At 43.4% G+C, this 16,684-nt stretch overlaps 10 pseudogenes; all 10 read right to left on the bottom strand.

The window, feature by feature from the left end:
- Positions 1-535: 535 nt before the first annotated feature.
- LOC130300876 (U2 spliceosomal RNA) lies at positions 536-799 on the bottom strand (annotated as a pseudogene).
- A 1,474-nt stretch (positions 800-2,273) lies between these two features.
- Positions 2,274-2,537, bottom strand: LOC130300875 (U2 spliceosomal RNA; annotated as a pseudogene).
- Positions 2,538-4,007: 1,470 nt separating this feature from the next.
- Positions 4,008-4,271, bottom strand: LOC130300854 (U2 spliceosomal RNA; annotated as a pseudogene).
- Positions 4,272-5,749: 1,478 nt separating this feature from the next.
- LOC130300874 (U2 spliceosomal RNA) lies at positions 5,750-6,013 on the bottom strand (annotated as a pseudogene).
- Positions 6,014-7,487: 1,474 nt separating this feature from the next.
- LOC130300872 (U2 spliceosomal RNA) lies at positions 7,488-7,751 on the bottom strand (annotated as a pseudogene).
- Positions 7,752-9,221: 1,470 nt separating this feature from the next.
- On the bottom strand, positions 9,222-9,485 carry LOC130300870 (U2 spliceosomal RNA; annotated as a pseudogene).
- A 1,470-nt stretch (positions 9,486-10,955) lies between these two features.
- LOC130300869 (U2 spliceosomal RNA) lies at positions 10,956-11,219 on the bottom strand (annotated as a pseudogene).
- A 1,472-nt stretch (positions 11,220-12,691) lies between these two features.
- On the bottom strand, positions 12,692-12,956 carry LOC130300838 (U2 spliceosomal RNA; annotated as a pseudogene).
- Positions 12,957-14,431: 1,475 nt separating this feature from the next.
- LOC130300842 (U2 spliceosomal RNA) lies at positions 14,432-14,696 on the bottom strand (annotated as a pseudogene).
- A 1,471-nt stretch (positions 14,697-16,167) lies between these two features.
- Positions 16,168-16,433, bottom strand: LOC130300850 (U2 spliceosomal RNA; annotated as a pseudogene).
- Positions 16,434-16,684: the final 251 nt, after the last annotated feature.

Below are 16,684 nucleotides of genomic sequence, written 5' to 3'. Positions count from 1 at the left end.
ATTTTTTTCCGTCTTCTTCTTCTTCTTCTTCTTCTTCTTCTTCAGACCCTGTCATAGCACTAATGCCTTTCCAATACCACCAGCAGATGGAGACACTCCATTGCAACATTGGTTGTGAGCAGCAGTTTCTAAAAACAAATGCCTCATGGCGGATTTCCCATCCATCAATGGATGGTAAATTTTGTTTTTATCATTCACTGACCACAGAAACCAATGCATGGTCAAGCAACAGCAATGACACACCCTTGTGTATAGGCATGAGACCCTCATGTCATTTAACAGGATTCAGCACCACCCACAAGACAGCTACCTGTCATGTCATGTCAAACCTGCACAGGTGTGCTAGATTATTATTATTTAGTTTTATTTTATTTTTTTACACCAATCAGTGTGCAAACATGGTCATTAAAACGCTAAATGAAGAGACGTTCATAAACCAGTCAGTGCAACTCATCATTTTGGTCTCCAATTCTCAAACTCAAATTCTCACCCACGGAGGATTAAATGAGAATCTTTCTTGTTTAACACTGGAATGGGGTGGTGCACTGTTCACTACCCGAAGATACTGCCACATCGGGTCAATGCATAGGGCGACAGAAGCAAGCTTCCAAATCAGCTCCCTTTCTCAAAAATCCATTTAATTTATGGTCCCCAGATAGGGAACGTATGTATCAGTATGTGCTCACAAGTCACCCAAGTGCAAGTATTCACACAAAAAAAAACGTGCCTCAGGATGCGATCTGTCGCAAGATCCTTTCTTTTTTTACACTTGATCTAAGCCAAAAGGCCTAGAGGGGATAACCGGGAAAGGGGTGGACCCAACCATGTCCCCTTCATGAGCACTCACATTACTCATAGGAATGGAAGGAAGGCTGGCAGCCAACCAGCCTCCCATACACTTTCTGGGTGGGTGGCAGTCAGCCAGCCATACATACATACAGCACAGGCTAAACCCACATCATCACTTAAAAAAAGGACAGGCGACCATTGCACTCTGATGGAGCATTTAGCAATGCAATCCATAGCCTGGCTTTTGCCTGAACCCCCATCACTCCTCCTCTTGCATATAAGACAATATTTCAGATCTGCATATGAAAACAACACGCCTACCTTTGTTGCACATAGCTGCCTGCCTGTCTCTAGTTACCCCACTGGCTGTAGCTGCGTCCCTTCCGACATGGAATAACACCAACTGTAACGATAAACTGAAAATTAACAGTATAAACCTGCATCATTTTGGACTCTGGTATTTGCTGAATCCGGGTGACCTGACAATCGATGGTGGTGCCGCTGGTGATTCTGGCCTTCTTGGAATCTGTTGGGCCTATGTGTTAGCTCACACATCACTTGGGTATCCATGGTAACTACCACAACATGGTCATCTGCAGTTTACATCTAGCCCGTGGCATTGAATGGCATTTTAAAAGTGCTAAGGGTCCTGGTGCAATAATCCTCCCATGAGGATCAGCCTCAACGGCTTTGTAGATTGCACTCATGTCAGCAACTCCATATACATTTTTTTTTCTTCATGCTTCTTTCTTCATCCTTTTTTCTTTCTGTCATTCAGACTTTCATTCATTCGATCTCTCTCACTCACTTGCTTTAACTCATTTGTTCTCACTCACTCACTCACTCACTCACTCAATCACTCACTCACTCATTCACTCTCACTCACTCTCACTCTCTCACTCACTCGCTCACTAAGTCAGTCTCTCTCTCTCTCTCTCTTTTTCTTTTTATATATATTTTTTTCCGTCTTCTTCTTCTTCTTCTTCTTCTTCAGACCCTGTCATAGCACTAATGCCTTTCCAATACCACCAGCAGATGGAGACACTCCATTGCAACATTGGTTGTGAGCAGCAGTTTCTAAAAACAAATGCCTCATGGCGGATTTCCCATCCATCAATGGATGGTAAATTTTGTTTTTATCATTCACTGACCACAGAAACCAATGCATGGTCAAGCAACAGCAATGACACACCCTTGTGTATAGGCATGAGACCCTCATGTCATTTAACAGGATTCAGCACCACCCACAAGACAGCTACCTGTCATGTCATGTCAAACCTGCACAGGTGTGCTAGATTATTATTATTTAGTTTTATTTTATTTTTTTACACCAATCAGTGTGCAAACATGGTCATTAAAACGCTAAATGAATAGACGTTCATAAACCAGTCAGTGCAACTCATCATTTTGGTCTCCAATTCTCAAACTCAAATTCTCACCCACGGAGGATTAAATGAGAATCTTTCTTGTTTAACACTGGAATGGGGTGGTGCACTGTTCACTACCCGAAGATACTGCCACATCGGGTCAATGCATAGGGCGACAGAAGCAAGCTTCCAAATCAGCTCCCTTTCTCAAAAATCCATTTAATTTATGGTCCCCAGATAGGGAACGTATGTATCAGTATGTGCTCACAAGTCACCCAAGTGCAAGTATTCACACAAAAAAAAACGTGCCTCAGGATGCGATCTGTCGCAAGATCCTTTCTTTTTTTACACTTGATCTAAGCCAAAAGGCCTAGAGGGGATAACCGGGAAAGGGGTGGACCCAACCATGTCCCCTTCATGAGCACTCACATTACTCATAGGAATGGAAGGAAGGCTGGCAGCCAACCAGCCTCCCATACACTTTCTGGGTGGGTGGCAGTCAGCCACCCATACATACATACAGCACAGGCTAAACCCACATCATCACTTAAAAAAAGGACAGGCGACCATTGCACTCTGATGGAGCATTTAGCAATGCAATCCATAGCCTGGCTTTTGCCTGAACCCCCATCACTCCTCCTCTTGCATATAAGACAATATTTCAGATCTGCATATGAAAACAACACGCCTACCTTTGTTGCACATAGCTGCCTGCCTGTCTCTAGTTACCCCACTGGCTGTAGCTGCGTCCCTTCCGACATGGAATAACACCAACTGTAACGATAAACTGAAAATTAACAGTATAAACCTGCATCATTTTGGACTCTGGTATTTGCTGAATCCGGGTGACCTGACAATCGATGGTGGTGCCGCTGGTGATTCTGGCCTTCTTGGAATCTGTTGGGCCTATGTGTTAGCTCACACATCACTTGGGTATCCATGGTAACTACCACAACATGGTCATCTGCAGTTTACATCTAGCCCGTGGCATTGAATGGCATTTTAAAAGTGCTAAGGGTCCTGGTGCAATAATCCTCCCATGAGGATCAGCCTCAACGGCTTTGTAGATTGCACTCATGTCAGCAACTCCATATACATTTTTTTTTCTTCATGCTTCTTTCTTCATCCTTTTTTCTTTCTGTCATTCAGACTTTCATTCATTCGATCTCTCTCACTCACTTGCTTTAACTCATTTGTTCTCACTCACTCACTCACTCACTCAATCACTCACTCACTCATTCACTCTCACTCACTCTCACTCTCTCACTCACTCGCTCACTAAGTCAGTCTCTCTCTCTCTCTCTCTTTTTCTTTTTATATATATTTTTTTCCGTCTTCTTCTTCTTCTTCTTCTTCTTCAGACCCTGTCATAGCACTAATGCCTTTCCAATACCACCAGCAGATGGAGACACTCCATTGCAACATTGGTTGTGAGCAGCAGTTTCTAAAAACAAATGCCTCATGGCGGATTTCCCATCCATCAATGGATGGTAAATTTTGTTTTTATCATTCACTGACCACAGAAACCAATGCATGGTCAAGCAACAGCAATGACACACCCTTGTGTATAGGCATGAGACCCTCATGTCATTTAACAGGATTCAGCACCACCCACAAGACAGCTACCTGTCATGTCATGTCAAACCTGCACAGGTGTGCTAGATTATTATTATTTAGTTTTATTTTATTTTTTTACACCAATCAGTGTGCAAACATGGTCATTAAAACGCTAAATGAATAGACGTTCATAAACCAGTCAGTGCAACTCATCATTTTGGTCTCCAATTCTCAAACTCAAATTCTCACCCACGGAGGATTAAATGAGAATCTTTCTTGTTTAACACTGGAATGGGGTGGTGCACTGTTCACTACCCGAAGATACTGCCACATCGGGTCAATGCATAGGGCGACAGAAGCAAGCTTCCAAATCAGCTCCCTTTCTCAAAAATCCATTTAATTTATGGTCCCCAGATAGGGAACGTATGTATCAGTATGTGCTCACAAGTCACCCAAGTGCAAGTATTCACACAAAAAAAAACGTGCCTCAGGATGCGATATGTCGCAAGATCCTTTCTTTTTTTACACTTGATCTAAGCCAAAAGGCCTAGAGGGGATAACCGGGAAAGGGGTGGACCCAACCATGTCCCCTTCATGAGCACTCACATTACTCATAGGAATGGAAGGAAGGCTGGCAGCCAACCAGCCTCCCATACACTTTCTGGGTGGGTGGCAGTCAGCCACCCATACATACATACAGCACAGGCTAAACCCACATCATCACTTAAAAAAGGACAGGCGACCATTGCACTCTGATGGAGCATTTAGCAATGCAATCCATAGCCTGGCTTTTGCCTGAACCCCCATCACTCCTCCTCTTGCATATAAGACAATATTTCAGATCTGCATATGAAAACAACACGCCTACCTTTGTTGCACATAGCTGCCTGCCTGTCTCTAGTTACCCCACTGGCTGTAGCTGCGTCCCTTCCGACATGGAATAACACCAACTGTAACGATAAACTGAAAATTAACAGTATAAACCTGCATCATTTTGGACTCTGGTATTTGCTGAATCCGGGTGACCTGACAATCGATGGTGGTGCCGCTGGTGATTCTGGCCTTCTTGGAATCTGTTGGGCCTATGTGTTAGCTCACACATCACTTGGGTATCCATGGTAACTACCACAACATGGTCATCTGCAGTTTACATCTAGCCCGTGGCATTGAATGGCATTTTAAAAGTGCTAAGGGTCCTGGTGCAATAATCCTCCCATGAGGATCAGCCTCAACGGCTTTGTAGATTGCACTCATGTCAGCAACTCCATATACATTTTTTTTTCTTCATGCTTCTTTCTTCATCCTTTTTTCTTTCTGTCATTCAGACTTTCATTCATTCGATCTCTCTCACTCACTTGCTTTAACTCATTTGTTCTCACTCACTCACTCACTCACTCACTCAATCACTCACTCACTCATTCACTCTCACTCACTCTCACTCTCTCACTCACTCGCTCACTAAGTCAGTCTCTCTCTCTCTCTTTTTCTTTTTATATATATTTTTTTCCGTCTTCTTCTTCTTCTTCTTCTTCTTCTTCTTCTTCAGACCCTGTCATAGCACTAATGCCTTTCCAATACCACCAGCAGATGGAGACACTCCATTGCAACATTGGTTGTGAGCAGCAGTTTCTAAAAACAAATGCCTCATGGCGGATTTCCCATCCATCAATGGATGGTAAATTTTGTTTTTATCATTCACTGACCACAGAAACCAATGCATGGTCAAGCAACAGCAATGACACACCCTTGTGTATAGGCATGAGACCCTCATGTCATTTAACAGGATTCAGCACCACCCACAAGACAGCTACCTGTCATGTCATGTCAAACCTGCACAGGTGTGCTAGATTATTATTATTTAGTTTTATTTTATTTTTTTACACCAATCAGTGTGCAAACATGGTCATTAAAACGCTAAATGAATAGACGTTCATAAACCAGTCAGTGCAACTCATCATTTTGGTCTCCAATTCTCAAACTCAAATTCTCACCCACGGAGGATTAAATGAGAATCTTTCTTGTTTAACACTGGAATGGGGTGGTGCACTGTTCACTACCCGAAGATACTGCCACATCGGGTCAATGCATAGGGCGACAGAAGCAAGCTTCCAAATCAGCTCCCTTTCTCAAAAATCCATTTAATTTATGGTCCCCAGATAGGGAACGTATGTATCAGTATGTGCTCACAAGTCACCCAAGTGCAAGTATTCACACAAAAAAAAACGTGCCTCAGGATGCGATCTGTCGCAAGATCCTTTCTTTTTTTACACTTGATCTAAGCCAAAAGGCCTAGAGGGGATAACCGGGAAAGGGGTGGACCCAACCATGTCCCCTTCATGAGCACTCACATTACTCATAGGAATGGAAGGAAGGCTGGCAGCCAACCAGCCTCCCATACACTTTCTGGGTGGGTGGCAGTCAGCCAGCCATACATACATACAGCACAGGCTAAACCCACATCATCACTTAAAAAAAGGACAGGCGACCATTGCACTCTGATGGAGCATTTAGCAATGCAATCCATAGCCTGGCTTTTGCCTGAACCCCCATCACTCCTCCTCTTGCATATAAGACAATATTTCAGATCTGCATATGAAAACAACACGCCTACCTTTGTTGCACATAGCTGCCTGCCTGTCTCTAGTTACCCCACTGGCTGTAGCTGCGTCCCTTCCGACATGGAATAACACCAACTGTAACGATAAACTGAAAATTAACAGTATAAACCTGCATCATTTTGGACTCTGGTATTTGCTGAATCCGGGTGACCTGACAATCGATGGTGGTGCCGCTGGTGATTCTGGCCTTCTTGGAATCTGTTGGGCCTATGTGTTAGCTCACACATCACTTGGGTATCCATGGTAACTACCACAACATGGTCATCTGCAGTTTACATCTAGCCCGTGGCATTGAATGGCATTTTAAAAGTGCTAAGGGTCCTGGTGCAATAATCCTCCCATGAGGATCAGCCTCAACGGCTTTGTAGATTGCACTCATGTCAGCAACTCCATATACATTTTTTTTTCTTCATGCTTCTTTCTTCATCCTTTTTTCTTTCTGTCATTCAGACTTTCATTCATTCGATCTCTCTCACTCACTTGCTTTAACTCATTTGTTCTCACTCACTCACTCACTCACTCACTCAATCACTCACTCACTCATTCACTCTCACTCACTCTCACTCTCTCACTCACTCGCTCACTAAGTCAGTCTCTCTCTCTCTCTCTCTTTTTCTTTTTATATATATTTTTTTCCGTCTTCTTCTTCTTCTTCTTCTTCTTCAGACCCTGTCATAGCACTAATGCCTTTCCAATACCACCAGCAGATGGAGACACTCCATTGCAACATTGGTTGTGAGCAGCAGTTTCTAAAAACAAATGCCTCATGGCGGATTTCCCATCCATCAATGGATGGTAAATTTTGTTTTTATCATTCACTGACCACAGAAACCAATGCATGGTCAAGCAACAGCAATGACACACCCTTGTGTATAGGCATGAGACCCTCATGTCATTTAACAGGATTCAGCACCACCCACAAGACAGCTACCTGTCATGTCATGTCAAACCTGCACAGGTGTGCTAGATTATTATTATTTAGTTTTATTTTATTTTTTTACACCAATCAGTGTGCAAACATGGTCATTAAAACGCTAAATGAATAGACGTTCATAAACCAGTCAGTGCAACTCATCATTTTGGTCTCCAATTCTCAAACTCAAATTCTCACCCACGGAGGATTAAATGAGAATCTTTCTTGTTTAACACTGGAATGGGGTGGTGCACTGTTCACTACCCGAAGATACTGCCACATCGGGTCAATGCATAGGGCGACAGAAGCAAGCTTCCAAATCAGCTCCCTTTCTCAAAAATCCATTTAATTTATGGTCCCCAGATAGGGAACGTATGTATCAGTATGTGCTCACAAGTCACCCAAGTGCAAGTATTCACACAAAAAAAAACGTGCCTCAGGATGCGATCTGTCGCAAGATCCTTTCTTTTTTTACACTTGATCTAAGCCAAAAGGCCTAGAGGGGATAACCGGGAAAGGGGTGGACCCAACCATGTCCCCTTCATGAGCACTCACATTACTCATAGGAATGGAAGGAAGGCTGGCAGCCAACCAGCCTCCCATACACTTTCTGGGTGGGTGGCAGTCAGCCACCCATACATACATACAGCACAGGCTAAACCCACATCATCACTTAAAAAAAGGACAGGCGACCATTGCACTCTGATGGAGCATTTAGCAATGCAATCCATAGCCTGGCTTTTGCCTGAACCCCCATCACTCCTCCTCTTGCATATAAGACAATATTTCAGATCTGCATATGAAAACAACACGCCTACCTTTGTTGCACATAGCTGCCTGCCTGTCTCTAGTTACCCCACTGGCTGTAGCTGCGTCCCTTCCGACATGGAATAACACCAACTGTAACGATAAACTGAAAATTAACAGTATAAACCTGCATCATTTTGGACTCTGGTATTTGCTGAATCCGGGTGACCTGACAATCGATGGTGGTGCCGCTGGTGATTCTGGCCTTCTTGGAATCTGTTGGGCCTATGTGTTAGCTCACACATCACTTGGGTATCCATGGTAACTACCACAACATGGACATCTGCAGTTTACATCTAACCCGTGGCATTGAATGGCATTTTAAAAGTGCTAAGGGTCCTGGTGCAATAATCCTCCCATGAGGATCAGCCTCAACGGCTTTGTAGATTGCACTCATGTCAGCAACTCCATATACATTTTTTTTTCTTCATGCTTCTTTCTTCATCCTTTTTTCTTTCTGTCATTCAGACTTTCATTCATTCGATCTCTCTCACTCACTTGCTTTAACTCATTTGTTCTCACTCACTCACTCACTCACTCACTCAATCACTCACTCACTCATTCACTCTCACTCACTCTCACTCTCTCACTCACTCGCTCACTAAGTCAGTCTCTCTCTCTCTCTTTTTCTTTTTATATATATTTTTTTCCGTCTTCTTCTTCTTCTTCTTCTTCTTCAGACCCTGTCATAGCACTAATGCCTTTCCAATACCACCAGCAGATGGAGACACTCCATTGCAACATTGGTTGTGAGCAGCAGTTTCTAAAAACAAATGCCTCATGGCGGATTTCCCATCCATCAATGGATGGTAAATTTTGTTTTTATCATTCACTGACCACAGAAACCAATGCATGGTCAAGCAACAGCAATGACACACCCTTGTGTATAGGCATGAGACCCTCATGTCATTTAACAGGATTCAGCACCACCCACAAGACAGCTACCTGTCATGTCATGTCAAACCTGCACAGGTGTGCTAGATTATTATTATTTAGTTTTATTTTATTTTTTTACACCAATCAGTGTGCAAACATGGTCATTAAAACGCTAAATGAATAGACGTTCATAAACCAGTCAGTGCAACTCATCATTTTGGTCTCCAATTCTCAAACTCAAATTCTCACCCACGGAGGATTAAATGAGAATCTTTCTTGTTTAACACTGGAATGGGGTGGTGCACTGTTCACTACCCGAAGATACTGCCACATCGGGTCAATGCATAGGGCGACAGAAGCAAGCTTCCAAATCAGCTCCCTTTCTCAAAAATCCATTTAATTTATGGTCCCCAGATAGGGAACGTATGTATCAGTATGTGCTCACAAGTCACCCAAGTGCAAGTATTCACACAAAAAAAAACGTGCCTCAGGATGCGATCTGTCGCAAGATCCTTTCTTTTTTTACACTTGATCTAAGCCAAAAGGCCTAGAGGGGATAACCGGGAAAGGGGTGGACCCAACCATGTCCCCTTCATGAGCACTCACATTACTCATAGGAATGGAAGGAAGGCTGGCAGCCAACCAGCCTCCCATACACTTTCTGGGTGGGTGGCAGTCAGCCACCCATACATACATACAGCACAGGCTAAACCCACATCATCACTTAAAAAAAGGACAGGCGACCATTGCACTCTGATGGAGCATTTAGCAATGCAATCCATAGCCTGGCTTTTGCCTGAACCCCCATCACTCCTCCTCTTGCATATAAGACAATATTTCAGATCTGCATATGAAAACAACACGCCTACCTTTGTTGCACATAGCTGCCTGCCTGTCTCTAGTTACCCCACTGGCTGTAGCTGCGTCCCTTCCGACATGGAATAACACCAACTGTAACGATAAACTGAAAATTAACAGTATAAACCTGCATCATTTTGGACTCTGGTATTTGCTGAATCCGGGTGACCTGACAATCGATGGTGGTGCCGCTGGTGATTCTGGCCTTCTTGGAATCTGTTGGGCCTATGTGTTAGCTCACACATCACTTGGGTATCCATGGTAACTACCACAACATGGTCATCTGCAGTTTACATCTAGCCCGTGGCATTGAATGGCATTTTAAAAGTGCTAAGGGTCCTGGTGCAATAATCCTCCCATGAGGATCAGCCTCAACGGCTTTGTAGATTGCACTCATGTCAGCAACTCCATATACATTTTTTTTTCTTCATGCTTCTTTCTTCATCCTTTTTTCTTTCTGTCATTCAGACTTTCATTCATTCGATCTCTCTCACTCACTTGCTTTAACTCATTTGTTCTCACTCACTCACTCACTCACTCAATCACTCACTCACTCATTCACTCTCACTCACTCTCACTCTCTCACTCACTCGCTCACTAAGTCAGTCTCTCTCTCTCTCTCTCTTTTTCTTTTTATATATATTTTTTTCCGTCTTCTTCTTCTTCTTCTTCTTCTTCAGACCCTGTCATAGCACTAATGCCTTTCCAATACCACCAGCAGATGGAGACACTCCATTGCAACATTGGTTGTGAGCAGCAGTTTCTAAAAACAAATGCCTCATGGCGGATTTCCCATCCATCAATGGATGGTAAATTTTGTTTTTATCATTCACTGACCACAGAAACCAATGCATGGTCAAGCAACAGCAATGACACACCCTTGTGTATAGGCATGAGACCCTCATGTCATTTAACAGGATTCAGCACCACCCACAAGACAGCTACCTGTCATGTCATGTCAAACCTGCACAGGTGTGCTAGATTATTATTATTTAGTTTTATTTTATTTTTTTACACCAATCAGTGTGCAAACATGGTCATTAAAACGCTAAATGAATAGACGTTCATAAACCAGTCAGTGCAACTCATCATTTTGGTCTCCAATTCTCAAACTCAAATTCTCACCCACGGAGGATTAAATGAGAATCTTTCTTGTTTAACACTGGAATGGGGTGGTGCACTGTTCACTACCCGAAGATACTGCCACATCGGGTCAATGCATAGGGCGACAGAAGCAAGCTTCCAAATCAGCTCCCTTTCTCAAAAATCCATTTAATTTATGGTCCCCAGATAGGGAACGTATGTATCAGTATGTGCTCACAAGTCACCCAAGTGCAAGTATTCACACAAAAAAAAACGTGCCTCAGGATGCGATCTGTCGCAAGATCCTTTCTTTTTTTACACTTGATCTAAGCCAAAAGGCCTAGAGGGGATAACCGGGAAAGGGGTGGACCCAACCATGTCCCCTTCATGAGCACTCACATTACTCATAGGAATGGAAGGAAGGCTGGCAGCCAACCAGCCTCCCATACACTTTCTGGGTGGGTGGCAGTCAGCCACCCATACATACATACAGCACAGGCTAAACCCACATCATCACTTAAAAAAAGGACAGGCGACCATTGCACTCTGATGGAGCATTTAGCAATGCAATCCATAGCCTGGCTTTTGCCTGAACCCCCATCACTCCTCCTCTTGCATATAAGACAATATTTCAGATCTGCATATGAAAACAACACGCCTACCTTTGTTGCACATAGCTGCCTGCCTGTCTCTAGTTACCCCACTGGCTGTAGCTGCGTCCCTTCCGACATGGAATAACACCAACTGTAACGATAAACTGAAAATTAACAGTATAAACCTGCATCATTTTGGACTCTGGTATTTGCTGAATCCGGGTGACCTGACAATCGATGGTGGTGCCGCTGGTGATTCTGGCCTTCTTGGAATCTGTTGGGCCTATGTGTTAGCTCACACATCACTTGGGTATCCATGGTAACTACCACAACATGGTCATCTGCAGTTTACATCTAGCCCGTGGCATTGAATGGCATTTTAAAAGTGCTAAGGGTCCTGGTGCAATAATCCTCCCATGAGGATCAGCCTCAACGGCTTTGTAGATTGCACTCATGTCAGCAACTCCATATACATTTTTTTTTCTTCATGCTTCTTTCTTCATCCTTTTTTCTTTCTGTCATTCAGACTTTCATTCATTCGATCTCTCTCACTCACTTGCTTTAACTCATTTGTTCTCACTCACTCACTCACTCACTCAATCACTCACTCATTCACTCTCACTCACTCTCACTCTCTCACTCACTCGCTCACTAAGTCAGTCTCTCTCTCTCTCTCTCTTTTTCTTTTTATATATATTTTTTTCCGTCTTCTTCTTCTTCTTCTTCTTCTTCTTCTTCAGACCCTGTCATAGCACTAATGCCTTTCCAATACCACCAGCAGATGGAGACACTCCATTGCAACATTGGTTGTGAGCAGCAGTTTCTAAAAACAAATGCCTCATGGCGGATTTCCCATCCATCAATGGATGGTAAATTTTGTTTTTATCATTCACTGACCACAGAAACCAATGCATGGTCAAGCAACAGCAATGACACACCCTTGTGTATAGGCATGAGACCCTCATGTCATTTAACAGGATTCAGCACCACCCACAAGACAGCTACCTGTCATGTCATGTCAAACCTGCACAGGTGTGCTAGATTATTATTATTTAGTTTTATTTTATTTTTTTACACCAATCAGTGTGCAAACATGGTCATTAAAACGCTAAATGAATAGACGTTCATAAACCAGTCAGTGCAACTCATCATTTTGGTCTCCAATTCTCAAACTCAAATTCTCACCCACGGAGGATTAAATGAGAATCTTTCTTGTTTAACACTGGAATGGGGTGGTGCACTGTTCACTACCCGAAGATACTGCCACATCGGGTCAATGCATAGGGCGACAGAAGCAAGCTTCCAAATCAGCTCCCTTTCTCAAAAATCCATTTAATTTATGGTCCCCAGATAGGGAACGTATGTATCAGTATGTGCTCACAAGTCACCCAAGTGCAAGTATTCACACAAAAAAAAAACGTGCCTCAGGATGCGATATGTCGCAAGATCCTTTCTTTTTTTACACTTGATCTAAGCCAAAAGGCCTAGAGGGGATAACCGGGAAAGGGGTGGACCCAACCATGTCCCCTTCATGAGCACTCACATTACTCATAGGAATGGAAGGAAGGCTGGCAGCCAACCAGCCTCCCATACACTTTCTGGGTGGGTGGCAGTCAGCCACCCATACATACATACAGCACAGGCTAAACCCACATCATCACTTAAAAAAGGACAGGCGACCATTGCACTCTGATGGAGCATTTAGCAATGCAATCCATAGCCTGGCTTTTGCCTGAACCCCCATCACTCCTCCTCTTGCATATAAGACAATATTTCAGATCTGCATATGAAAACAACACGCCTACCTTTGTTGCACATAGCTGCCTGCCTGTCTCTAGTTACCCCACTGGCTGTAGCTGCGTCCCTTCCGACATGGAATAACACCAACTGTAACGATAAACTGAAAATTAACAGTATAAACCTGCATCATTTTGGACTCTGGTATTTGCTGAATCCGGGTGACCTGACAATCGATGGTGGTGCCGCTGGTGATTCTGGCCTTCTTGGAATCTGTTGGGCCTATGTGTTAGCTCACACATCACTTGGGTATCCATGGTAACTACCACAACATGGTCATCTGCAGTTTACATCTAGCCCGTGGCATTGAATGGCATTTTAAAAGTGCTAAGGGTCCTGGTGCAATAATCCTCCCATGAGGATCAGCCTCAACGGCTTTGTAGATTGCACTCATGTCAGCAACTCCATATACATTTTTTTTTCTTCATGCTTCTTTCTTCATCCTTTTTTCTTTCTGTCATTCAGACTTTCATTCATTCGATCTCTCTCACTCACTTGCTTTAACTCATTTGTTCTCACTCACTCACTCACTCACTCAATCACTCACTCACTCATTCACTCTCACTCACTCTCACTCTCTCACTCACTCGCTCACTAAGTCAGTCTCTCTCTCTCTCTCTCTTTTTCTTTTTATATATATTTTTTTCCGTCTTCTTCTTCTTCTTCTTCTTCTTCTTCTTCAGACCCTGTCATAGCACTAATGCCTTTCCAATACCACCAGCAGATGGAGACACTCCATTGCAACATTGGTTGTGAGCAGCAGTTTCTAAAAACAAATGCCTCATGGCGGATTTCCCATCCATCAATGGATGGTAAATTTTGTTTTTATCATTCACTGACCACAGAAACCAATGCATGGTCAAGCAACAGCAATGACACACCCTTGTGTATAGGCATGAGACCCTCATGTCATTTAACAGGATTCAGCACCACCCACAAGACAGCTACCTGTCATGTCATGTCAAACCTGCACAGGTGTGCTAGATTATTATTATTTAGTTTTATTTTATTTTTTTACACCAATCAGTGTGCAAACATGGTCATTAAAACGCTAAATGAATAGACGTTCATAAACCAGTCAGTGCAACTCATCATTTTGGTCTCCAATTCTCAAACTCAAATTCTCACCCACGGAGGATTAAATGAGAATCTTTCTTGTTTAACACTGGAATGGGGTGGTGCACTGTTCACTACCCGAAGATACTGCCACATCGGGTCAATGCATAGGGCGACAGAAGCAAGCTTCCAAATCAGCTCCCTTTCTCAAAAATCCATTTAATTTATGGTCCCCAGATAGGGAACGTATGTATCAGTATGTGCTCACAAGTCACCCAAGTGCAAGTATTCACACAAAAAAAAACGTGCCTCAGGATGCGATCCTGTCGCAAGATCCTTTCTTTTTTTACACTTGATCTAAGCCAAAAGGCCTAGAGGGGATAACCGGAAAGGGGTGGACCCAACCATGTCCCCCTTCATGAGCACTCACATTACTCATAGGAATGGAAGGAAGGCTGGCAGCCAACCAGCCTCCCATACACTTTTCTGGGTGGGTGGCAGTCAGCCACCCATACATACATACAGCACAGGCTAAACCCACATCATCACTTAAAAAAAGGACAGGCGACCATTGCACTCTGATGGAGCATTTAGCAATGCAATCCATAGCCTGGCTTTTGCCTGAACCCCCATCACTCCTCCTCTTGCATATAAGACAATATTTCAGATCTGCATATGAAAACAACACGCCTACCTTTGTTGCACATAGCTGCCTGCCTGTCTCTAGTTACCCCACTGGCTGTAGCTGCGTCCCTTCCGACATGGAATAACACCAACTGTAACGATAAACTGAAAATTAACAGTATAAACCTGCATCATTTTGGACTCTGGTATTTGCTGAATCCGGGTGACCTGACAATCGATGGTGGTGCCGCTGGTGATTCTGGCCTTCTTGGAATCTGTTGGGCCTATGTGTTAGCTCACACATCACTTGGGTATCCATGGTAACTACCACAACATGGTCCATCTGCAGTTTACATCTAGCCCGTGGCATTGAATGGCATTTTAAAAGTGCTAAGGGTCCTGGTGCAATAATCCTCCCATGAGGATCAGCCTCAACGGCTTTGTAGATTGCACTCATGTCAGCAACTCCATATACATTTTTTTTTCTTCATGCTTCTTTCTTCATCCTTTTTTCTTTCTGTCATTCAGACTTTCATTCATTCGATCTCTCTCACTCACTTGCTTTAACTCATTTGTTCTCACTCACTCACTCACTCACTCAATCACTCACTCACTCATTCACTCTCACTCACTCTCACTCTCTCACTCACTCGCTCACTAAGTCAGTCTCTCTCTCTCTCTCTCTTTTTTCTTTTTATATATATTTTTTTTCCGTCTTCTTCTTCTTCTTCTTCAGACCCTGTCATAGCACTAATGCCTTTCCAATACCACCAGCAGATGGAGACACTCCATTGCAACATTGGTTGTGAGCAGCAGTTTCTAAAAACAAATGCCTCATGGCGGATTTCCCATCCATCAATGGATGGTAAATTTTGTTTTTATCATTCACTGACCACAGAAACCAATGCATGGTCAAGCAACAGCAATGACACACCCTTGTGTATAGGCATGAGACCCCTCATGTCATTTAACAGGATTCAGCACCACCCACAAGACAGCTACCTGTCATGTCATGTCAAACCTGCACAGGTGTGCTAGATTATTATTATTTAGTTTTATTTTATTTTTTTTACACCAATCAGTGTGCAAAACATGGTCATTAAAACGCTAAATGAATAGACGTTCATAAACCAGTCAGTGCAACTCATCATTTTGGTCTCCAATTCTCAAACTCAAATTCTCACCCACGGAGGATTAAATGAGAATCTTTCTTGTTTAACACTGGAATGGGGTGGTGCACTGTTCACTACACGAAGATACTGCCACATTGGGTCAATGCATAGGGCGACAGAAGCAAGCTTCCAAATCAGCTCCCTTTCTCAAAAATCCATTTAATTTATGGTCCCCAGATAGGGAACGTATGTATCAGTATGTGCTCACAAGTCACCCAAGTGCAAGTATTCACACAAAAAAAAAACGTTGCCTCAGGATGCGATCTGTCGCATGATCCTTTCTTTTTTTACACTTGATCTAAGCCAAAAGGCCTAGAGGGGATAACCGGGAAAGGGGGTGGACCCAACCATGTCCCCCTTCATGAGCACTCACATTACTCATAGGAATGGAAGGAAGGCTGGCAGCCAACCAGCCTCCCATACACTTTCTGGGTGGGTGGCAGTCAGCCACCCATACATACATACAGCACAGGCTAAACCCACATCATCACTTAAAAAAAAGGGACAGGCGACCATTGCACTCTGATGGAGCATTTAGCAATGCAATCCATAGCCTGGCTTTTGCCTGAACCCC

This window comes from Hyla sarda, unplaced genomic scaffold (assembly GCF_029499605.1).
Source record: "Hyla sarda isolate aHylSar1 unplaced genomic scaffold, aHylSar1.hap1 scaffold_1103, whole genome shotgun sequence".
NCBI lineage: Eukaryota > Metazoa > Chordata > Amphibia > Anura > Hylidae > Hyla > Hyla sarda.
Note: the sequence above shows the minus strand (reverse complement) of the source record. Positions and strands in the feature narration are given on the sequence as shown.